The following is a 23,862-nucleotide window of genomic DNA, read 5'->3' on the forward strand; positions in this document are numbered from 1 at the left end:
AAATACCATATGATCTCTCTTATATATACATATATATACATATGTATACATATATACATATATATTACATATGTATACTATATACCTATGTATACATATATATGTACATATCTATACAGATATAGACATATATGTATACATATGTATACATATGTATACAGATATATACACATGTATATATACATATGTATACATATGTATACATGTATACATGTATATACATACATATATACATATGTATACATATATACATGTATATATATATACACAGATTGCTGGTTGTCAGAGGTGGGGGTTGGAGAATAGGAGAAATAGGTGAATTGTTTGGATTTATTTAATTTAAATGAATGGAATAAAAAAATCATTGTGCATTTGTTTTTACGTGCAACAAATATATGCCAGTATAACCTTAGGGACAAGGTATGTAATATGACATTCCTTCAACTACTGTTGAATCACAGAAAATTATAAGCGACAGGTTACTGAGTAATTAAAAAGCTATACAGTAAGCAGCATTTAGCTTAGTTGCTAACTGCTAGAGTAGCTCCAGGGAGACATGGTATTCTTCTCTTCTTTAAAAAGAGAGTGGAAATTTTCTAAGAAGAGTGGAAAGTTTCCTTCTTCCGACAGGGAAAGAAAAATCGGATTTTATGCTTCTTGATCTTGGAAAATTTCTGCGCATTTTTGTCAAAGGGTGAAGCAGGAGGGAGCACACAGAGAGAAAGGGGACAGTGGAGAGGCTTTGCCTTTGCACTTTTGAGAGTTTATTTCTTTTGCTAGTTGAGAAGGAGAGACTCTAAGGAGACACGGTGGGTGTTCAGAAACTGGTAACGGCCAAATGGCTTGCTCAGGAGGCGGTATGAGGGAAGCAAAAGGATCCAGCAGGACCCGGGTCAAACACTCTCTTGATCTGAATGCTGCCCACACCATTAACTCGGATTTGTGGCACATTAGTTAGCCTTTGTGCCTCAGTTTTCTCATCTGTCAAACCCCTCTATGTTGTTTCCTTTAGTCTCATCAGACTTCTTAGACTGACATCTCCACATCCTCAATCGCCATTGACTCAACCTGACTCAACTTGGCTTTGCTGTCACTTCACTGAAATGGATGTCAAAAGTCAACCAACAGCCTCCATATTGCCTCGTCCAGGGAACTCCCAGCAGCCCCTAGTTTATTCAACACTACTGGCACTATTCCTAGAAATACTTTAGTGGTCAGCCTAACCACTGTCTCCCCGGACCCCCCACCCCACCTTTCTCAGTCTTCTGAGACTTCTCAGTCTTCTCAGACTTCTTCTCAGAAGTCTCAGGACTTCCTCCCTGCCTGTCCCTTAAACCTTAGAGGTTGTGGGAACTTGATCTTTGACCCACTCCCCACAATCCACCATCCTTCTTGGGAGACTTATTTTACTGTGTGTGTTTGTTTGTTTGTTTGTTTTAAATTACCGTTTGGTTTATGGCCCTTACATCCATCTCTCCAGTTCTAACCTTCCCCCTTGAATCTCAGGTTCAGACAGGTTTGAACAAGCTCTTTGTATGGCCAACCCCAAAGTGCTTCAGTCTCGGTAGGTCAAAAGTGAATTCATCAAACTCGTGTTTCTATGTTCCTCATGATGGTGGTAGCTTACAGTTACCCAAGTCAGAAGGTTGATGGGGGCGCCTGGGTGGCGCAGTCAGTTAAGCGTCCGACTTCAGCCAGGTCACGATCTCGTGGTCCGGGAGTTCAAGCCCCGCGTCAGGCTCTGGGTTGATGGCTCAGAGCCTGGAGCCCGTTTCAGATTCTGTGTCTCCCTCTCTCTCGGCCCCTCCCCCGTTCATGCTCTGTCTCTCTCTGTCCCAAAAATAAATAAACGTTGAAAAAAAAAAAAAAAACCAAGTCAGGGTTGAAATTGTCTTAGACTCATCCTCAGTATCCAATCATCTATGCCAATTTCTACTGATTTGACATCTTTAAAAAAATTCTTGAAACTCATACTCTTTCCCCATTCCTACTACTACCTCCCTGCCTTCTTTTCACAGTACCAGCACAGCAGCCTGCTGTCCTGGGTTGGCTTTCCCAGCAGTAGGGTCTGGGAAGAAGCAGAGAAATGGGATAGGGAAGGGGAAGAAGGTACAGAAGGACATGGTTTCAGGTCAAGTGCCAGCTTCAGCCTGATCCCGCATAGACGCTCTTGGGTGTAGACCATGCCTTGGGTTTGACCCGGCCTGAGGAAGGGAGGTGGGCTTTCACATTCCTATGCCAGTCAGTTTTTGTGAAGGACACCCCGGGGAGGAGTAACGGAGCCTCAGTAGCCCAAAGGCAATAAAAGGGACCCACAGGAACCCAACGGGATCTAGGCAGAATGCTGACAATATCTCCTTACACCTCCTAAATGAGCCCTTGGTAGATTTCTATACTTCAGCCACATTTATCTACCAAAGTCAAAGAACTGGCCAGGTCAGCCTACTACTTAAACTCTTTCAAAGACTTCTAATCTCTTAGGAGCACTCTGTGAAAACTGGTTTTCTTCCCCATCTTAATAGGTATCAGAACTAGACAGGGGGAGGGAGTCTGTGTTAAAATACAGCATGGTCTCCTGAAGATTCACGCTGCACACCAACTCATGAAAGGCTCTGAAAAGTCCTGCAGTAAAGAAACCTGTTCACTAGTTCAGCCAAGGAATTATTAGCCCAATCTGACCTTAACCTGAGTGCTTGCTTGTGTGTGTCTTGTGGGAGGCACGTCCTACACACCACTGTCTGCAGACCTGGGTGGGAAGTGCTGACCTGTAGGACAAAGTTCCTCAGCATAGCACATGAGGCTCTCCGTGGGCTGGCCTCACCTCCTCTCAGCCTCATCCCTGGCTCTAGTAATGCTGAACTGTGCACCAAGCCTTGACACAGACCTTGTCACGTCACAGGGGCCTCTGTGTCCCATTCGTGCTGTGCAGCTGAGTTGCAGTCACAGCTCAGGTCTGTTGACATCCATTCTAGGAAGCCCTCCTGAGACCCTGCACCAGTCAGGGTCCTCCAGAGAAACCGAACCAGATTATGGAGACTGAGAAGTCCCAAGATCTGCAGGGTGAGTAGGCAAGCTAAACACTTAGGGGAGCCAATGTTTCAGTTTGAGTCCCAAAGCAGAAAACAACAACAACAACAACAACAACAAAACACAAAAACAAAAACAAAACCCTGATGTCCCAGCTTGAAGGTAATAGGGCAGAAAATATTCTCTCTTACTCTGCAAGAGTCAGTCTCTCTGTTCTGTGGACCATTAGGGATGGCGATCTGCCTTACTCAGTCGGTCTACTGATTCACGTGTCAATCTCATCCAAAAACACCTGGGAAAACTACCCAAAATGATGTTTGATCACCTAACTCTCTGGGTAACCCCTGTGACCCGGTCAACCTGACACATAAAGTTAACCATCAGGGATGTAAGTGTATTTCTTGCGTTCCCGTCACTTTTTTCTACATCATTTTTTTTTACCGTCTCAACCATTTTTTAAACGTTTATTTATTTTGAGAGAGAAACAGAGGGGGGGAGGGGAGTGGCAAAGAGAGAGAGAGAGAGAGAGGGAGAGGGAGAGGGAGAGAGAGAGAATGCCAAGCAAGCTCCATGCCATCAGCACAGAGCCCGATGAGGGGCTCAATCTCCCGAACCAGGAGATCATGACCCACGCCAAAATCAAGAGGCAGATGCTTAACCGACTGAGCCACCCAAGTGCCCCTCATGTTAACCATTTTTAAGTGTCCAGTTCAGTAGTGTTAAGTGTATTCACACTGTTGTGCCACAGACCTCCAGAACATGTTCATCTTGTAAAACTGAAACCCTGTACCCATTAAACGATAACTGCCCATTCCTTCTTCCACCTGCTCCCAGCCCTGGCACCAACCATTCTATTTTTTTTTTTTTCTCTATGGATTCAAAGACTCTAGGAACCTCATGTAAGTGAAATTATTCACTTATTTTTCTGTTGTGACTCGCTTCTTTCATATAGCTTAATGCCCTCAAGGTTCATCCACGTTGTAGCATGTGACCCAATTTCCTTTCCTTTTAAGGCTGAGTAATATCCCAGTGTGTGCATTTTGCTTATCTCTTCATCCGTTGGTGGACACATGGGTGGCTTCCACGTTGCGACCGTTGTGAGCAATGCTGCGGTGGACATGCGCGTGCAAACATTTCTTCATGACTCTGCTTTCAATTCTTTGGGATACCTACCCAGAACAGTTTTCATATCTTAAATCAGACCAGATCTTATCGGAATTTCGTCTTTACCCAGCTGGCTCCCTCCCTTCCGGTCACACTGGACTTTAAGCTTTGGAAGGGAGGGGCTGAGTTTGATTCATGCTGGCAGCATGGTGAGGGTGTATTACTTGGCAAATAGCAATTTCCTGTCCAGTAGTTTCCTTGTGCCCACCGTCTTCAATGCGATTGCCACGAGGAGGGTATTGTGAGCTTTCAATGTCAGAACAGTCCCACATTCCAGGATCATTCACACATTCTCCATTTCAAAGATTAGGAATCTGGGTGAGCAGGGGAAAAGGATTCTCACTAAAACCAAGAGTAAGAGACAAGGGCTATCATGATGTGCTTGAAAAGAATCGAGGAAAAAAAATGTTGCGTGTTACATTTTGTTTTCTTTAAAAGTTGCTCTGAATGAGATATCATTGATCTTTGGTAATACTCTTTCTATAGTTATAATTTGTTTTTATTTCTGAAAGTTACATCTTAAGACTAACTCAAAGGTAATACTAGGAAGTTACACCGATGACCTTTAATTTTGTTCTACAGTTTAGGATACAAAGGGTGTCGGTCTGCCTTAGTTTTTGGATCAGTTTTATGACTGAAATGAGAATGAATGAATCTGAACATCTAAAGTGATGAAGGCAGGGGTGCCTGGCTGGTTCTGTTGGTAGAGCATGGGACTCTTGATCTCAGGGTCGAGTTTGAGCCCCACATAGGGCACAGCGCTCACTGAAAAAAAAAAAAAACAAATAAAGTGATGATGGCAGTGTGCACACATGTGCTGCTCATGGGGCCCATTGTGTAGTTCTTCATGGACGTTCATCTCCTGCTTTTAAATTCCATGAGGATTTCATAAATGAGCCATGGGTTCAGGGCCAAAATGGCAGACATTTTGTGAACGATGAGACAGAACTTGGAAACCTTAGAATAAAAATCCTCTTTGTATGGATCCCACGACACCTTACCTGAGGTTGGCTTAATATGCAATGTGCCCATTCCCAAAAGAACTCAGCATGCTTCTATCACGTAACGTTTTCGAATGCTCGAAGCTGTGACCACTGCCTTCTGCATTCAGCTTCACAGCGCTGTAAGCTTCTATCCCAAAGAATTACTCACCTCACTGCTCCTCTCCTGAGCACTTCAGCATTTCGTTCTCCCTGAGTGGATCCCTTGGCTGCCAGCATAACAGAAACACAAGCTGATACAAGAAAATGTACATACCATAAACTTCCCTCTGCTTACCTGTGCCAAGAAATCCTTCTGGTCTGAGTAAGGCAATCCAACGTGTGGTTTTCGACACCAACATCATCTAGCAGTGTGAGAGATGACATGTTTCCCAGAGATGAGCAGTTAGAAGAGACTTGAAAAGGCATTGCCCTAATAAATCTGCTGGTGGGCGGCTTACCAACATTCGGAGCACTAGCTATTGAAGGACTAGCCCTACAGTGATGCCCACTTCGGCTGTGTGGCCCCAGGTCTGTTTGGGGTTATTTCCCTCACTGGGGCACGGGCTCCGTTATTGTCAGGATGATGAAAGGAGAATGACTCTAGGCTTCTAGAAAGTGGAGGAGTTGCCTGGGTTTAAAACTCAGGTCTCTGTGTAGCTGGCAAGCTGCTCCATTTGGGAGACGAACCTCTTACACTGCCCTCCTGCTTCCCGATGTCCTGACGTTGGTGTGAACAGTCATCTTTGGTGCTCTGCTTCCCAAAGCACGCACCCTGCTCCCAGCTCTGCCAGGGGGCCCATGGTAATTGCAGTGTCCCCACCCCAGCCTGGTGACCAGGCCAGGGATCCTGGTATTCCTCATCCTCTGGAATGTCCCTTCATTCCAGTTAACTTGGCCTCAAGCCCTTGTGGTAGGAACAAGGCAGGAGTCGGCTTGTCCTCCTGGCAGAGACACTCCTACGGAGCTACAGCTTTGTTACCTGCTCCCGTGGAAAAGTGCAGTCACATGCTTTTCCAGCCTGACTCCCCAGGCAGCTCCAGCCCCACCCCCACCCCTGCCCCGGGGAGTCCACACTGGACGAGAGGCAGCTCCAGGCTGAATCTGATATTACCCCTCTGCCTCTTCTCTCTGGGCATTGAATGCCTTCTCTCGATAGGCATTGAAACAAGAACATCATCATTTACTACTGCATCATAAATAGGACTTGCTAGAGTAGCAAAACCAAAGGATAACTTCTGTTAGTCCTACACACAGCTACTTTAACAACTCCCGAACAAAATGTACCATTTACCGTGACCTTGGGGGTTGACCTAAGGAGCTGGTAAATGCCCTCTGCCCCTCCCTGATTTGCTCCCTTGCGGGGCTTATAACGTCATGGCCTCCCTTGGAATGGCCGAAACTAAGTGTGAAGCTGTGTCGTGGAGAGAGTTTGGGGGTAACTGCTGCCTCTTCCAATGAAACCATTCCCAAATTCCAGGGATCGGCAGGTGAACAGTAGCCTGCACCTTGTCTGTCCACGTGAATTAACTAGCCATGTGCGGGCTTCCTGTGTATTTCCCAGGTGGAAGCCTGCTTTCACTTGCTTTTACCCTCTCTTCCTCTCTCCTTCCCTCACTTCTCTGTTGTCTCACCCACAGTGTCTTTGTGTTCTCATTTGGACTAGTCTACCCAGCAGGGCTCCGAGGCCCCTTCTCTGTGTCCCAAAGCTGGGTTGCAGAGACATTCTTGGCCTTTGAGTCACAGCCCCCTCTCAGCCCTCCTGGCCACCACCTCGGGCCACCACCTCCGGCTGCGTCCTTGGCCCGCAGGGAGGCTTCCCACACTCCTGGTGACTGCTGCCGGCTCTCCTGGCCTCCCCTGAACCAGTGCTCTGCTACCTGCCCCCCCCCCCGCCGTACCATGTGGGATACAGAGCCCCCTAAAACCACCCTTCCTCCTAGAGTCCGAGACAGAAAAGAGAAGAAACGAATCTTCCAAGACTCTGCCTCTGATCTACACCCACCTCACTTTCCTACACACACACACAAATGCCACCGTATCAGCAACCAAAAAAAAAAGAAAGAAAAGAAAACATGTGTTGAAACAGTGATGATGAATGATGGCTCCTCTAAACTCTGCATTCCAGAATCAGGGATGTCAAGTTTACATTCATTGTCTACTAGCCCTGATTAGTTCTGCTCGAGCAAGGAGCCGCTGTCTTCCCTCTGCTCGTGCATGCCCTTTGCAAGTGAGCAAGAGAGACCCATCCAAAGTAAATGAGCTCTCACGGCAGGCCCAACCAGCTGTGGGAAAGGGCGCTTCCCAGAAGGTTCTGCAAGTGCAGGGTGTTGCTTCTAATCTTGGCTGGGAGATGTCCAATCTTATTGTCTGGCGCTGTGGAAGTCAACATGTGGATCCCATGACTTGGGAGTGTGGATGGCCACAGTGAAGGAGAGTACAAGCTTATTAACTTGGTCTACTTTGGTAATGTTTATACATCGGCAATACGAGTGAATGAGGGAAATACACCAGTCTTTCTTAATGCGTGATTCTGCTGTAAAGCACATTTGGTGGGAAAGGGTGATCCTATGTGGGCTCATCTCTGCAGCCTGCTCATCTAAAGCACATTTCTGGGGTGGGGACACCCCTCTCCAGCAGAGCTGGATATCGCTAAATAGGCTACCGCAATTAGACCCTCTGACAAATGGCCTGCCAGACATGCCCAGGCAGCTGCAGAGGACAGAACCTTTATCAATTTCTGTGGGAGACAGAACCTTTGTTTTGTATGCTCCCATTTGTATAGACATATTTCCTTAATGCATTTAACAGCAAATCAAGCATGTCCCAAGCATTATTTTAAGCCAATGAATTCATTAATTCGGTTGCGAATGTGAATTAGCAACTGCAATAGTAAATTAGCAACCAAAACTGTGGCTTCCGTTTTGCATGGCAACTTCGAGGTTGTTCATTGTTGTTCATTGTCCACGGATGAGCTGCTCTCTCCGAGGTTGAGGCAGGCCCAGGCAGGGGGTGACAGGGGCAGGCCAGGAGACGCAGCTCCCTCAGCAGGAAGAGCTAGACACTCAGAGGCAGAAGTGCTATCCTTCAACAGCCACTTGTGGACCCTCCTGCAGCCTCATTTCAGCTGCTTAAGGTCCCTTTGGAAGACAGCCCTGGGAGCACTCCAGCTAATGCTGGAAGAGCAGCTCCGGGATCACATCTGTCACTGCCGGGGAGTATCGGCCCTGCATTTCGCTTTAATGCAAGGGTTTGCAAGTCTGATCGCAGTGCAAAGCCCAGATAACTGGTCTGCCCAAATGGGCCATGGGATGAATTTGGCTGGTTCCAGGAGGCCCATATGAGCCCTTGCATGGCAGCCCCACATTGGTTTAGGCATTTTCAGGAAACCTGAATTGAATTCAGTGGATAATGACCAAGTTGCAGAGAACGCAGAAATGAATGTCTCCAACCTTCATTATGTGGCCATAAGGGGCTCACAGTCTTACCTCTGTTGTTATAAACAAGGGAAGGACGAGACAGTACGGAATGGTCAAAAGCAAGGCTATTGATGGGTACTCCAGGCAGCTTTCCCAGAGGAGATACTTTACCTGTGTTTCAAAGGAGGCACAAGAGTTTGCCAGGCAGAACAGAGGGAGGAAAGCCATCTTTTCTCACTGGTGGCAGGTGAAGCATGTGGCAGCCAAGAGTCTGGGTAGGAAGGGGTCTCAAGGACCTCCTGACTTAGGAGGGAAGTCCCTGTCCTCCCGACCTGACTTTCCAACCATACTCTTCGAAACAGAAAACCTCTGAAGCAATACCTTCATCTGCTTTCAGCATGACCTGGAAACTCAAGGGACCTGTGTTGATCCAGGGAAACAGACATGTCACACAAACAGGGTGGGAGACAGAACTGGGTCCATGACATGGTAACAAGGTCAGGGAGCCAGGTGGTTATGATAAAGTCATCCGCAAGAGGAAAGTGTAATTTCAAATTGTTGAAAGGAAAGCAAAAGGAAGACAGTGGGGAGGGCAAGAAAAGAAAAGAGAGGAGAGGGGAGGAGAGGAGAAGAGAAGAGAAGAGAAGAGAAGAGAAGAGAAGAGAAGAGAAAAAGAAAGAAAGAAAGAAAGAAAGAAAGGGAAGGAGGGAGGGGAGAAGGAGGGAGGGGGAAGGAAAGGAGAAAAAAGAGAGAATGAGAGGGAGGGAAGGAGAGAGGAAGAGAGAGGAAGGCAGGAAGGAAGGGAGAAAGAGAGGGAGGGAGGAAAAGAAAGAAAGAAAGGGAGAAGGAGAGAGAGAGGGAAGGAGGGACAGAAGAAGGGAGGAAGGAAGGGAGAGAGAAATAATGGGAGGGAAGGAAGGCGAGAGGGAGAGAGAGGAAGGCAGGAAGGCAGGGAAACGAAGAGGCATTTACTAAGAGTTTAAGGAAAGCTAATGAAGGATTCGGGTATCTGACAGTGATTTGCCACTGGAGCCCCTGATCCCTGCAGGAGGCAATGACTAATCTGGAACTGTTACAGAATAATTCCTCAGCATCTCTAACTGTGCAGAAGTTTCCAAAAATATGTGTGCGGTTAGGATGGCCCAGAATTTTAAAAGATTCTTTGGGGGGAGGAGGACAAATAGTACTGCCAGGATACTCCGAAGGTCAGACATTTTAGGAAATCTGTTCCTGGTATTTCCGCGGTGAAGCACCATTACAAGGATGAGCACGAAGCCCGGCCCTTCCAGAAAGCTCTGTTGAGCTTCTCAGGACCGATGTGAAAGCACTTTCTGAACCAGGCGGAAGATAGCCCTCCCCTTGTTTTTTCAGAAGAACATAAGGCAACATAAAATAAAGTTCTTCATCACACACACAAACATCACACAACACGCCGTGGAGTCATTTCTAAGACGGGAGGCCTTTTAGAAAATTGTCAGTGGTTGATTAGCCATAAAAATAACTTCTAGAAGGACTAGATAATTTCAAATAACTCTTGGAGGAGAGAAGAGAGGTCATCGTCTGTTTTAGAGGTTAAGTAAAGAGGACTCACAAAGGTCACGTGTGGCACACGTACCCAGCTTCCCCCTGGGCTAGAGCCCTGCCCCACCCTCCCCTCCGGGCAGCCCAGGTTTGTCTTTGCTAGAACACTGGATTTTCTGTTAATGACCCTGATCAAAGTGGAAATAGTACAGAGAGGACTTTGGTGGCAGGGAGAGAGAGTGCCGGGGATTAAAGATTACGGTGCTGGGTCAAAGTTAATTCACAAAGAAGAACTGTGACTTCAGTGTGGGTCAAAGTCAACATTCTGAAAAAGAAGGGCGCACCCTCCCATTTCAGGGACCCCAGGAAGAACTGTCAAAGGCCACACAGACAAGTGCTTCCGGTATTTTAGGGAAGAAAACATGGTGCGTTCAAAATAGGATTTTGCCAGGTTTGTGCACTGTTCTTTTAAATGGGTTTTGGAAGAGCAGACAGAGGAAAAAAGAGTAAAACTTGGCAGCCAGAGAAGTGACTGGGTTATTGAAGAAAAAAGCTGAACTCAGAGACAGGAAGATCTCAGACAAGAAGCAAATGTTTTCAGGGCCCACATTAGAAAGTTTTCATCTGAAACAGTTCAGTAACATTTCCTGATCCACAACTGCCCTTTGAGCCTGACAGAAGTGAACTGTGGTGTGGACGGTTTCATTTTATTGGCCATTAGGCTGCCAAACAGAACCTTTCTTAAATGAGTTATCAAAGCCACAGTGGAAACTTGTATGAAATGCTCCAAATAAGCTTTAACCAATAATGGCAAGCTCAGAAAAGCATGGAGTAGTTTGTGGATTTGGCTCGAAGCCAGACATGTTTTGAGGTTTTGAACACTTGTGACTATTTGCATCCAGTAAATCAGTTTGTGCAAAAGAGAGAACAAAGCAACGGGATATGGAAACTCTGCATCTTAAGAATGAGCCAAGCCTTTCCCTCCTAACCAGAGCACAGCCAGAGCGGGGAGGGGAAGCGAAAGAGTTGGCTTTTTTATGAAGGGCTGGGCTTTTCCTGAAAGTCTTAATAGGCAAAGGGGCAACGTTTAGAACAAGCTACAAGAACAGAGCTGTAGTGTAACCAGACCAAATTCCTCAGTTTGCTGGAGGGGACATTGGGACCAAGCTCATGGGCACAGACAGGTGAGCGTCCTGCCTGCACGGTCAACTTTGACAGAGGTGTTCCTATTCTATCCAGGCAAATGATACTTTAGAAAAAGTGAGCCCATGTGCCTTAGCCAGCATCCTGGGGTGGCGCTGTGTCATGGGTAGGCAGACGCGCACAGACCTGCCCCCGACCCCTTTTCCCTCCTGGGAGCATAGCAAGAACTCAGGGCTGACCGCCAGCTTTTATGATGTTAGACACTCACCCTCCAACTATCTGAGGCAATTAAGAATGATTACCTCTGAATCAAGGGCAAATCATCCAACAGTTTCCTGCCCAGGCTTTGAGTGGGCAGAGTTCTGCCTGTGAGAAGTGCTATAAAAATCCTCATTGAAATGGCCAGTTAGGGTAAGGACATAGGGAGGTCTGACCTTCCACCCATGTTTTTGTGTTGTCCCTTTCTTCCCGGTGATGGTCAGGTCTCCTAGTACCCTGGAGGTGGCCAAGGTCAGGAGGAGGCCCCTGCCTGTGTGCCCCTCGCCCACCTGCTCCCCCCACCATCAGGTCTGACTACCCTCCCAGAAGCAGTGCCTTCCTCTCAGGGCCTTTCAGAGGAGAGGAATTAGGCTTCAGATCTGTATCACTGACACACAGGCTGCAAGGGTTTGCCTTGTGAATTTTCTGCCTGTACTTCCCTCCTGTAAGTACCTGGCAGAGTAATACTTGCACTTAATTGGATTTTAGAGTTCCAAAGCCCAGTCTATGTTTAGTGAATCCATTTCCACTTCCCCCACCCCTAGAAACTAACATGTGGGTTTCTGGTAAATTACTTGTGTCCAGAGTTGGAACCCCTAGGGAGTATTTTACCTCAAGGCACTATTAGTCATCAGAATTACCTGGAGGCCTTGTTAAAACACAGAGAATGTTTACTTCTAACCATTTTCTGGTTGACCCTGATGCTGCTGGTCCCTGGCCATACTCTGAGAACCGCTGGCCCACTCCCTACAGCCTTCCCTCTCTTTCCCTGCTTCCTAGATACCCGATCCCTGAAACCACCCCCTTGGCAGAGGAAGAAGTTAAGGCGTGGTGGCTGAGGGAATTACAGGAGAGTTGAAATTAACATGAGAAGCGTGAACTACCTATCACAGTTGCCACTGTGCCTTTCCCAGAGAATATAATTTCTTAATTTCTTTCCTCCGTGAATTAGACTTATATCCGCAGCAGAGAACTTTTCTCTCAAAAAGACAAAGCTTTTATCTTTAGAATACAACCTCAACTTTATTCCTTCCTTCTGGATGAGAACTAAGTCTGTTTCCTTCCCTTTTTTTTATTGAGATATATGGAACGTATAATATTATGTTAGTTTCAGGTGGCCAGCATGCTGATGTGATATTCAAAGATACTGCTAAGTGATCACAATAAGTCGAGTTAACATCCATCACAGTTACATTTTATTCTTGTGATGAGAGCTTTTATGATCTACTCTCTTACCAACTTTCAAATATACAATACAGTATTATTAGCAATAGTCACCGTGCTGTACATCACATCGTCAGGACTTACTTTACAACTAGAAGATTGTACCTTCTCACCACCTTCACATTTCCCTCTTATTCCGAATTCATCTCCACTTTACCATCAAATAAAATACCATGGAATATGGGCTGCCTGGGTGGCTCATTCAGTGGAGTAGCTGACTCTTGATTTCAGCTCAAGGCAGGATCCCATGATCTCTCCAGAGTTTGATCCCCAAGTGGGACTCAGTGCTGATAGTACAGAGGCTGCTTGGGATTCTCTCTCCTTCTTGTTCTCTGCCCCTCCCCCACTTGCGCATGCGTGTGCGCGTGCGCTCTTTCTCTCTCCCTCTCGCTCTCTTTCTCTTTCTCTCAAAGTAAATAAACTTTAAAAAAAATTACCATGGAATAAAAACTCATATTTACTGAGTGCCTCCTATGGCCAAGGACTGTCCTAATACTGGTTAGTGGTTTATGAGTCATCTCAAAGGATCTTTCCAACAATTTTGCCAAGTATGTTATTCACCCATTTTACATGTGAGCAAACTGTTTTTAAAATAGTTGTCCTTTGGTTAAAATTGTTCAGAAAAGTACGTTATCATTCAGCTTAGAATTGTATTTCTCTTGCCACTATTTCCAGCAAACCTTGATTTTCTATAAATTCTATTTAACAAATTTGCTTCCTATTTGTCTTAAAAAGGAGCACATGTTGCTTTAATTGGAAAAATATTGTTATGTTTTGAATATTTACACAGCTCAAAGTTTAAAAGAAACAAAAGGGTATAGAGTAAAACTCAATCGCCCTTCCCCTCCTGACCGCAAGCTCCCCAGATCTCCCCAGAGACCGCTATTACTAATATACGTGGTCTTCCTCTCTTCCTTTCTCAACACAAACGGCTGGTTACTATCTACTGTTGTTTCCATGGACATAACTCAGAGATCAGGCCAAATCAATAAATATAGCTACTTTGTTCTTTTTAAGAGCTATGAATAGAAATAACTCTAAAATATTTGCCATATCCCTGTTGATGAACATATAGCATGGTCCAATATTTTGCTGATACGAAGAATTTCACAAGGACTACTCTTGTATATGTATCAGCATATGAGCAAGTCTATCTGTAAGATAATTTCCTGTAAGGGAAAATCCTGGGTCAAAACCAAATGGTATGTGCATCTGTAATTTAAAAAAAATGTTCCATTACATAATTTTTCAAGTATTACCAAAGGAAAGAGACTAGTATAATGAACCCCACACCCCATCACCCAGCTTCAAGTTACCGGTAATCCATGGCTGATACTATTTCATATACTGGCCCCACCCCCCACCTCAATGTAGTTTGAAACAATTTCAGACATAATGTTATTTCATTGGTAGATATTTTGGCACTATTTCTGAAAACCAGGGGCTTTTAAAATATGTGTATTACTTCATCATCACACCTAAAATAAATTAATACTAATGTATCAACATCATCAACTATCTTGTTAGGGCCACACTACCCCAAAGTGTCTCATGAAAATTGATTTTTGAAATAGTTTTTTCTGTGTTTCAGAATCCATTCAAGTTCACGCTGTTCATTGCAGCTAGTTAAATCTTTTGATCCCTCCCCCACGCACCCCCACCCCCCCGAGATCATTTTGTAATTTGCAACTATACAGACAACAAATCTAGATAACTGTCTATACACACTTTGCTGAAGATACTGTCCTCCTCCATCAGTGGGAATGCAGGTCTGGAGCCCAAGCTCCCGTTCTTGTTGAGAACCTGTAGAGTCCGGGAGGAATGGGGGAAGGAAGGCTGGGTGGGCTCACAGCTGTCGCAAGTCTCAGCCCTCTGGGTTGGGGGGGTGGGGGCACTGGAGTGACTTTCTCTTCCCGCAAGCTACCTGCGTGGCTTTGCCTATGGAAAGACTCCAGGTCAAGTCTCAGCCGGCGTAATTATTCTCAGAAGGCCTTGAACAAATCTCTCTGAGCTGAGATTTCCTCACCATAAAACTGGAATATTAATCCTTATCTTAAGGGGGTGAGAATCAAAGGAGATCTCAGGTAGAGTGATAGCGCCTGGGACTCTCAAGTTCTGTGATTCCATGATGGAGACCCACTGGGAGTCTAAAATACCAGCAGACCCTGAGCATCCACAAAGAGAGAACAATCAAATCGCTCTTCCTCCTTTGAGGAGCACAGTTTGTTAAATATAGCATGCCTGCCCACCGTCTTTCTGCTCTGCCTTTGCGGCGGCCCCATCAGCTCATCTTCCCGCGTGTCTGCGGGCGGAGGCTGGCCACCCACTCAAGAGCCAACATTTCTGTCTCGATGCCCCCCTTCCCCAGGCGTGGGACGCAGCCTGTGCCCTCTGTCCTGCAGGTTGAGCGGTGCCATCTGTCCCTACTAAGTGTGGGCTTCAGGCACAAGGGCTGGGCTTTCAGTGTGGGAGGCACTTTCTCCCCCTCACCTTTGTTTTCTCGCCCTCAAGGGAAGGACAGAAAGTCCAAACAGCCCTCGGGCCCCAGGAGTAGGGGGGGGGGCGGGGGGGCGGAGGCTGGCCCTTCCCCGGGCCCCAGCCCCGTGGAACAAAGAACCTGGCATTATCCATTCCCTCGGGCCATCTGCTAGGCACAGGTCGTGACCGAGGGGGGTCTGCGGGGTCAGGAGGAAAAGGCCCAGGGCGCTAGTACACCCCAGGCGCTGTCCTACTGCCGCCGCACGAGCTGATCGGCGGCCCCCGCTTCAGCAGCCCGGCCCACCCCCCACCCCCCACCCCCCTCAGGCTTCCGCGGGCCTGGCGTTCCCGGGACCCGGGCGTGGGGAGACCCCTGCCGCTGCGCCCCGGCCGGGCCCCGGGGGGCGGCAGCGGCGGCCCGCGCGCGGCTCTGGCCCCAAACTCGGCCCTGTGAGCCGACGCCGGGGCCGAAGCTCTTGTAGCCCCCGTGCGCCAGAGACCCGGGGAGGGGGGGAGCGTAGCCCAAAGCAAACAAAGAGTCGGGGTCCGCGGGCGCGCCCCGGCCGCCGCACCCCCGCGCGGCTGCCCCAGCGCCGAGCCCGCGCCGCCGGCGCCTCGGAGGCGTGCGTCTCCTTATATGGTCAAATGACACGGCGGGGGTTCTCTCGGGCGGGAGCCGCCGCGCTCCACCCGGCCAGCCGCCCCGCCGCACGCCCGCGCCGCCGCCGCCCCGGGACGCACGCCCGCCGGGTCCCCGGAGCCCGCCCGCGCCGCGCCGCGCCGTGAGTGCCTTCCGTCCGCGCCCTCCGCGGGGAGCCCACAGCTTGGGGACCAGGCGGCCAGGCCGCGTGAGGGCCGGGGAGACTGGAGCCGAGACGCGGGGGAGACCCGGGAGAGGGGAGCGGAAGCGTGCGGACACCTGGGGAGGGGACCCCGGCCCTGGGGGCGACCTGGAGACCGGACGCGGGGGAGACCCTTGGAGAGGGAAGCCGAACCTTGGAGAGATCCGGGGAGAGGGGGGCGTCTGCGGGGGCGACCCAGGCGGGGGAGACCCAGGCGGGGGAGGGGGAGCGGAACCGTGAGGACCCCTGGGAGAGGGGAGCACAGCTGAGGGATGACGTCGGCTGAGCGGAGCAGAAGCGTGCGGACACCTGGGAGAGGGGAACCGAGCCTGGAGGGAGACCCAGGAGAAGGGAGCTGAGCCTTGGGGACGCTCAGGGAGAAGGGAGCCAAGGCTTGGGGGAGACCCGGGTAAAGGGAAGCTGAACCGTGGGGACTCCCGGGGAAAGGGAAGTGAAGCCGCGGGGTAGACCCCGAGAAAGGCCGGCCTGAGGGGAGTAGAACTGTGGGGACACCTGGGAGAGGGGAGAGGGGAGCTGAACTGTGTTAGGGACGGCTGGGCCGCTGTAGTGGGGGGGAGGGGGCAACGCTGGATCCTAGGGGGTGGGGGGAGACCCATCGCCGGATCCTGGGAGGGAAAACATTGGTCTGAGTCCTGGCCAGGCGGGTCGCCGGGTGGGAGCGAGGGTACAGCCAACTCCCGGCGGGCCCTGGGTGAGGGCTGGCCGCGGGTCCGAGCGCGGGGAGGTGACCATCCCCGCCCTTCCCGGAGGCCAGGACTCTGGAGTGTGAGCGAGTGTGAGCGAGTTGTCGGGGCCAGCAAGCTGGTTGCCATCCACCAGTGAGGGTGTCCGAGGCATTTCCCTTAGGTCCAAAGATGTGCAGCTTGCGATGGGACCTCAGGCACCGACTTGGGCAGAACTTAAAAGACTGAACTATCAGATTTTAAAATATGGGCCTATTTTAAACGAGAAACACTCGGGGCGCCTGGGTGGCGCAGTCGGTTAAGCGTCCGACTTCAGCCAGGTCACGATCTCGCGGTCCGGGAGTTCGAGCCCAGCGTCAGGCTCTGGGCTGATGGCTCAGAGCCTGGAGCCTGTTTCCGATTCTGTGTCTCCCTCTCTCTCTGCCCCTCCCCCGTTCATGCTCTGTCTCTCTCTGTCCCAAAAAAAATAAATAAACGTTGAAAAAAATTAAAAAACAAAAAACGAGAAACACTCTGATCTTAAGTTCCACTTGTATGATATTTTAGCACACCTGAAATTTCGGGTTAAATGTTGTCTCTTAGGTAATCAACAATGAATCCTATCTTATCTTCAGACCCCAGTTTGGGCTTCCATTGTTAACTGGTCTAACCCAGATTAAATGAAATGTATTCAGCTGCCTTCCATGATGTGCACTTAGGGGGCTGTGCTCCCTTGCACTTACTTTGGGAGGTAATAAATCACAGTTTGGGCTTAGAATCAGGAGAACTGTGTTCAAAACGAGGCCAGCTACCTCTTGCACTAGCTTTGCTTACCTGTGTTTTGCAATAATATGTTAGAGGGGGGAAGTTCTGATATCCGGAACATCTGAAGCAAGTCTTAGAAGTACAGGGATTTCTAGTCTGACAATTCAACTTCCATAAAACCAAGGTACATTTATGTAAGTTTGTTTCACAGTGTTTTCCTCTGAATTCGCTCACTCTGAATTTTTAAGGGTTATCAGGTAATTCACTTGACCCCCAAACAATGTGGGGGTTAGGGGTGCTGACCCCCCATGCAGTTGAAAATCCACGTATAAGTTTTGACTCCCCAGAAGTGTAATTACGGATAGCCTACTGTTGCCTCGAAGCCTTACTGATAACGTAAAGAGTTAACATATTTTATATACTGTATGTATTGACTGCTGTATTGTTACAATAAGGTAAGCTAGAGAAAAGAAAATGTTATTCAGAAAATCATGAGAAAATACATGCACAGTGCTTTATTTATGGGGAAAAAAAGCTGCATGTAAGTGGACCCGCACAGTTCAAACTTGTGTTTTTCAAGGGCCAACTGAATATAGAATTGGGTTTCTACAGTGTTTATTATGGTGCCATGCTTTAACATGCTTCTGCACAGCAGCACATTGACAAGGGCTAAATCAGGGTGCCTGGGTGGCTCAGTCAGTTAAGCATTGACTCTTGATCTCAGCTCAGGTCTTGATCTTGGGGTCGTGAGTTCAAGCCCCGCGTTGGGCTCTGTGCTGTGCATGAAGCCTACTTAAAAAGGGGGAAGGGGCTAAAGTGGTTTATTATAGATCAGGCACTGTTCTAGGCACTGACATTCAGTCTCATTCAGTCCTCACAAATATGCTGTAAGGCAGGTGTGATAGGCTGGTGGACATGCACGGTTGGAACAAGGCTCCCTGACATCACATTCCTCGGAGTCTAGCTGTACAACCTTAGCTAAGTCACCTTATCTCTTGGTACCTCAGTTTCCTCAACTGGGAAACAGGGAGGTGATAGTGGCTTGCTTGAAGGGTTGTTATCAAGGCTGCATGTCATAAGCAGTGTATATATTGACATCATCTTTGTCTTTGCAGATAAAGTAAAGCACAGAGAGATCAGAATAACTTTGGCTCAAGGTTTCCCAGACAGTAAATGGTGGTCCTTTGATCTGACCCCAGGCAGCTTAATTGGAGAGGCTGAGTTAGGGAGCATACCTGTATATTTCAGTGAGGCCTTATGCTGCATACTTTGACCCATGAGTGCTTGTAAATTACTTCCAGTACTGCAGGAAATCTGGTTTGCACACAAAAAAAGCCCTGTCGAATATTGAAAAGCAGTTTGGCTGGGCAGTAGGAGGCCTGGGTTCTATTTCTGTCCTGCATCAAGGGTGGGTTACCCAGCCTCTGGGGCTGGGATTGTTTCATTTGTCAACAAGGGGGCTGGAGTAGATAAGCTGCTCTCTGGCTCAGAGGCCCTAAGATACAAAGTTCCTTGAACTTGAGTGAACAAAAACAGATACGGGATACTTCCTGTGTAGTTTTATTATGAGAATTTTATCAAAGCCCATTTATCATGTGGGATTATACCGAGAGCCCACTGCCTGAAGATGACCACCTTGACACAAAATTTTCCGGGCTCTTCTCTAGTGACCGAGAGCCTGGTCTTCCAGGAGATCAAGCTGGCACTGTGACTTTGGGGCAGGTTACCAGGCACCTCTGTTATCCTGAATTGTGGATTTCAACTTTGGCCCCTGTGATGGTTAATTTTATGTCAACTTGACTGGGCCGGCCACAGGATGTCCAGACAAGTGTTCAGACACTTCCTGGGTGTATCTGTGAGGGTGTTTCTGGATGAGATTCACGTTGGAGTCTGTAGACTGAGTGAAGCTGATTGCCCCTCCCAATATGGGTGGGCCTCGTCCAATCAGTTGAAGACCTGACCATGAAGGTTGAGCAAGTGGGAATTCCTCTTGCCTGACTGTTGGACTGGGATATCAATCTTTTACAGCCTTCAGACTCAGACTGAAAAGGAGACTACCTAAGAGGGCACTTTCCCTGCCTGACTGCAGACCTGGGATATTGGTCCTTTCCAGCCTTTGGGCTTGAACTGAAACTCAACTCTTCCTGGGTCTTGGGCCTGCTGACTTTTGAATTGTAACTGACATCATTGGCCCTTCTGGCTCTCCGGCCTTCCACAGATCTTGGGACTTCCATAATAGTGTGAGTCAATTCTTTGTAACAAATCTCTGTATATATATAAATATATATGTATGTGTATATGTATTTGTATCCTATGAGTTCTGTTTCTCTAGAGAATCGAATGCAGTTCTCCAGTCATTTTGCTTAAAAATTCTCCCACCAGCAATCAGTCTTGTTTTTTTTTAAGATTCCATGGCTACTTTGCTACCGGTGGTATTGATTTTCTTTTTGCTATAAAATGTGATCCCCTCCTAGAGATCTAATGACACGTCTGGGCAGCGTCTGACGTATCATGGTTCTCATGGGTGATTCTCACACCTCGTCTGAACTTGGACGTCATGTGTCATCACGCTCGTCCTTGGCCTTTATAATCCCTAAGTTTACTTCGAGTTAGTCTGTGACTTAAGGATGTTTAGGCTGATGGTACTAAGTGAGGCAAGTGATGCCTGTGACAGTAAGAGAGGTGGCTTCCCTGTTTTTTGTGGGTAAATAAAACGAATAATCACAGGGCATCCCTGACGTCTGGAAATATTTAGGTTTCTAGTCAAAAAGAAAATGGGTCCATCTGGGTTCGTTGATACAGCTTTTGGAACAATGAGAATTGGCCAGCCTGTGGACAAAGTCGTAGGAGCTGTGCCAGCCTGTCCTGACAGGATCCCCACGCAGTGTGCTGAAGAAACACCATGAAGGAAAAGGACTGGGAGAAGGAAAAGGCCATGGGCGTCATGGGCGGTGGGGTTCGCTACAGAAAGAGGCTGGTAGGGGCTCATAGCAGAGGGAAGGCCGGGCAGGCAGAAGGTACCCAATGAGCTGCCTTTTGGAGACTGGGGCAGACTGATGAGAGAGAGTGAGCGGATCTCATTTTGTTCCTGTGGGAACAAAGCATAAATAATGTGTTTCCATGTTCCCAGGAAGGTGGGGGTAGAACTATAAGGTGGGGCCTCCCCCGGAGCCCCACCCTGGGGTGATTTATGAGCCTGAGGCAGCCTGCCATAATTATGCTTGTCTCCCGTTGACTGAACTGATGTGTTTTGAGATTAAATTACAAGCTAGTATCCTGAAGGTGATTTGAATGCTTTGGAGCTACATCTATTCTGGAACTCTTTAAGAGATCGTATGTTCTATCGCAGTCTCCCAGTGCCTAAAACAGTACGTGGAGAATAGTGGTTACTTAATACATTCTTACCGAGTGGATTTAAAAGTCCGTAGGACATCAAAGCAGTATTACCGTTCTTGTATCATGGACTTAAGGTCAAACACTGGGCATTTATTATTTTCCCATTTCGTTCTATTATTCAGTATTCCAGAGGTAACCTGGAAGACCGTGGTTTACCGGAGTCAAGCATTGTCTCTCACACAAAACCTTTCGTAAAACCATCAGAGACGAATCAAGATTTTAAGTTTTTGAAAGCTGCTAGTTTCTATAACCAAATTATAAAACATCCCTGAGCCCGGCCCACATACTTGATAAAGGCTCATTAAATTAATCCGTACGTATATCACATAGTGGTAGACCTTGTCAATCTTACACCTTACCAACCATCTAAAAATCGATTTCACATTGATTCTAAATACATAATTATATTCTTTCTAATAGCAAACTCTTTGAACTTGCACCTTGCTCTCGTCCACCAGAATTTTGATTGAAAAGAAACAGTTCAGCTAGACGCGTTTTACAAACAGTGTTAGAAGTGAGCCATGTCTGTGTGTCGATACTACTTTTTTTTTTTATGTATTTTGAGAGAGCACGTGAGCAGGGGGAGGAGCAGAGAGAGAATCCCAAGCAGGCTCCGTGCTGTCAGCACAGAGCCTGATGCAGGGCTTGAACCCAGGAACTGTGAGATCCTGACCTGAGCTGAAATCAAGAGTTGGACACTCAACTGACTGAGACACCCAGGTGCCCTGTGTGTCCATACTTCTGTCCATAGGAAAGCAAACTGGTGCAGAATGTTCTCTGGCTGCAGTTCCAGGTATGAGAGCCTGTGCCCTTGGACGAGGCTCTTGGATGTGTATATGTGTCTGTGCAGAACATCCAGCACCTTTCCCTGATATCTGGAACCTGTGGCAGGGTGTCTAGCACGTTCTTTGCAGAGATGCTTGGAAGCGTCCAAGCTGGCTGGTTTTTGCTTCTTGACCCCACCAGGCCTCTCCCGGGCTATGCAGCTGTGTGTACACATGGATGTAGAATCCAAACCCAGTAGGAAAAATTCTGCCTGCTGTGGAAGCAGCAGTTTATCTGGAAGGGGGAAAGAGGCCAGAGACAGAGGAGGAGGAATGAAGCTCAGGGTCAGTGACGTTAGGAAATTTTCACGGCATCAGATGCCAAACCGCATTACATTTTGGGTTTGGTATGCAACGCGGATCGTTCACATAACACGTTCCTCGTTTTCACTGTCGATTTTGGCCCATGTATTTGTACTCTCCATCCATTTCTTCAGTCATTCCACAAGTCTTTAGAAGCACCTGACCCTGTGTTTGTCACCTGCTGGCGAGGCCACAGCAGTATGCCTGCCTTCACAGCACTTACGGTTTGGTGAGGGACACAGGTGATCACAATGTCACGTAGTGTCGTGAAAGCATTGTATTAAAAAAAATTTTTTTTTAATTTTAGAGAGAGAGCGAGCAAGTGGGGATGGGGACAGAGGGAGAGAGAATGTTAAGCAGGCAGAGCCCACATGCAACAGACTGATTTTCTGTTCTGAATTCTCTGCAAAAAGTTCTGTTTGACTGTTGACAAGCAATGGAATTTTCCAGCCTGGGTCATTTAAAGATGGACACGGTTTCAGCAGGGACTGACTTATGGGCACTGCTGCTCAGTGTTGTGAGAAGGATTGGGGAATATTGCAGATATTTCATTTTTTAGGAATGACTGTTAGAGAAGTCTTGCAAACCAGGGCTAATGCAGAGAAATACTTGGGTCTCCAGGGGAAGAGGAAAATGGCACCTCAGCAGTCAGTTCGGAGTTGGTAGCTGAATCAATGGAATTTAGAAGACAATGCCTAAGGGCAACCTCTTTTACAAACCCGGCTTTTTTAGGCAAGCTTCTGTGGCCCACCCAGCCTCCCTCTGGGAAGGCCAGGCCAGGCACCTGGCCAGCCTGCCAGCCACCTCCCTCTATTCCCAAGACATTTCTCTGGTAAAAAAAAAAAAAAAAAAAAAAAAAATAAGGCATGAACTTCTTGCTTTTAATGTCCTTGTGTCCTTTCTACCTTGTTTATCGTCTGTTCTTTCTCCCCTTTTCTGTGTTTCTCTTCTGTGTTCCCAGCTCTGACACCCCCCGCTCTCAAACTTTGCTTCATGGTTTTTAAATCTGCAAAGATAGGGGCACCTGGGTGGCTCAGTCGGTTAAGTGTCCGACTTCAGCCAGGTCACGATCTTGCGGTGCGTGAGTTCGAGCCCCGCGTCAGGCTCAGGGCTGATGGCTCAGAGCCTGGAGCCTGTTTCCGATTCTGTGTCTCCCTCTCTCTCTGCCCCTCCCCCACTCATGCCCTGTCTCTCTCTCTCTGTCAAAAATAAACATTAAAAAAATTTTTTTTTAATTAAATAAATCTGCAAAGATAAAATTAACCTACCTATATAAGCCTGTGGACTTTTCTTTAAGTTCATTTACTTATTTTGAGAGAGAGAGAGAGAGAGATCATGAGCGCAAGCGGGGGAGGGGCAGAAAGAGAGGGAGAGAGAAAATCCCAAGCAGGCCTCACGCCGTCATTGAGGAGCCCGATGTGGAGCTCGAACTCACGAACTGTGAGATCATGACCTGGGCCAAAATCGAGTCAGACGCTTAACCGACCAAACCCCAGGACCCCCTAAGCCTATGGACTGTGCATCACGGCTCCAGTGCACTCGGAGCCTTTCATTTTATACCTGCCCGAAAGCTGGCCCTCGGGGGAGACGCTGAGAACCCGGTGCCCGGGGCTCGCCTCACCCAGTGCAGTTAGCTGGGCCTGGAGCCACGCCTGTACCCTGCCAGCCAGCTTTTTCAAATGCCCGGCTCGTTCTGAGCTGGAGGGGGAATGACCTCAGAGAACGGCTTCCCCCTGGGAAGGGATGAGAACTCCAGGTTCAATGTAACAGCAAGTCAGCAGCCACGCCCTGTGTTCAGGTATGTCCTTGCACCCTGCCGCTCACCTTTCAGCACT

At 48.0% G+C, this 23,862-nt stretch overlaps 1 protein-coding gene across 2 annotated transcripts in view; it reads left to right on the top strand.

Moving 5' to 3' along the window:
- The window catches only part of FHL2 (four and a half LIM domains 2), a 67,761-nt gene that overhangs the window by 16,026 nt on the left and 27,873 nt on the right, over positions 1-23,862 (top strand). Inside the window, exon 1 of one of the 2 annotated variants that reach the window (XM_043603043.1) lies at positions 15,864-15,996. The exons of the other annotated variant lie outside the window; for it this stretch is intronic. The gene's annotated coding sequence lies outside the window, so the exon portion shown is untranslated. Of the gene's footprint in view, positions 1-15,863; positions 15,997-23,862 lie in introns of those variants that run through there. 2 annotated transcript variants of the gene reach the window in all.

The sequence above is a fragment of the Prionailurus bengalensis genome, chromosome A3 (assembly GCF_016509475.1).
Source record: "Prionailurus bengalensis isolate Pbe53 chromosome A3, Fcat_Pben_1.1_paternal_pri, whole genome shotgun sequence".
Taxonomy (NCBI): domain Eukaryota; kingdom Metazoa; phylum Chordata; class Mammalia; order Carnivora; family Felidae; genus Prionailurus; species Prionailurus bengalensis.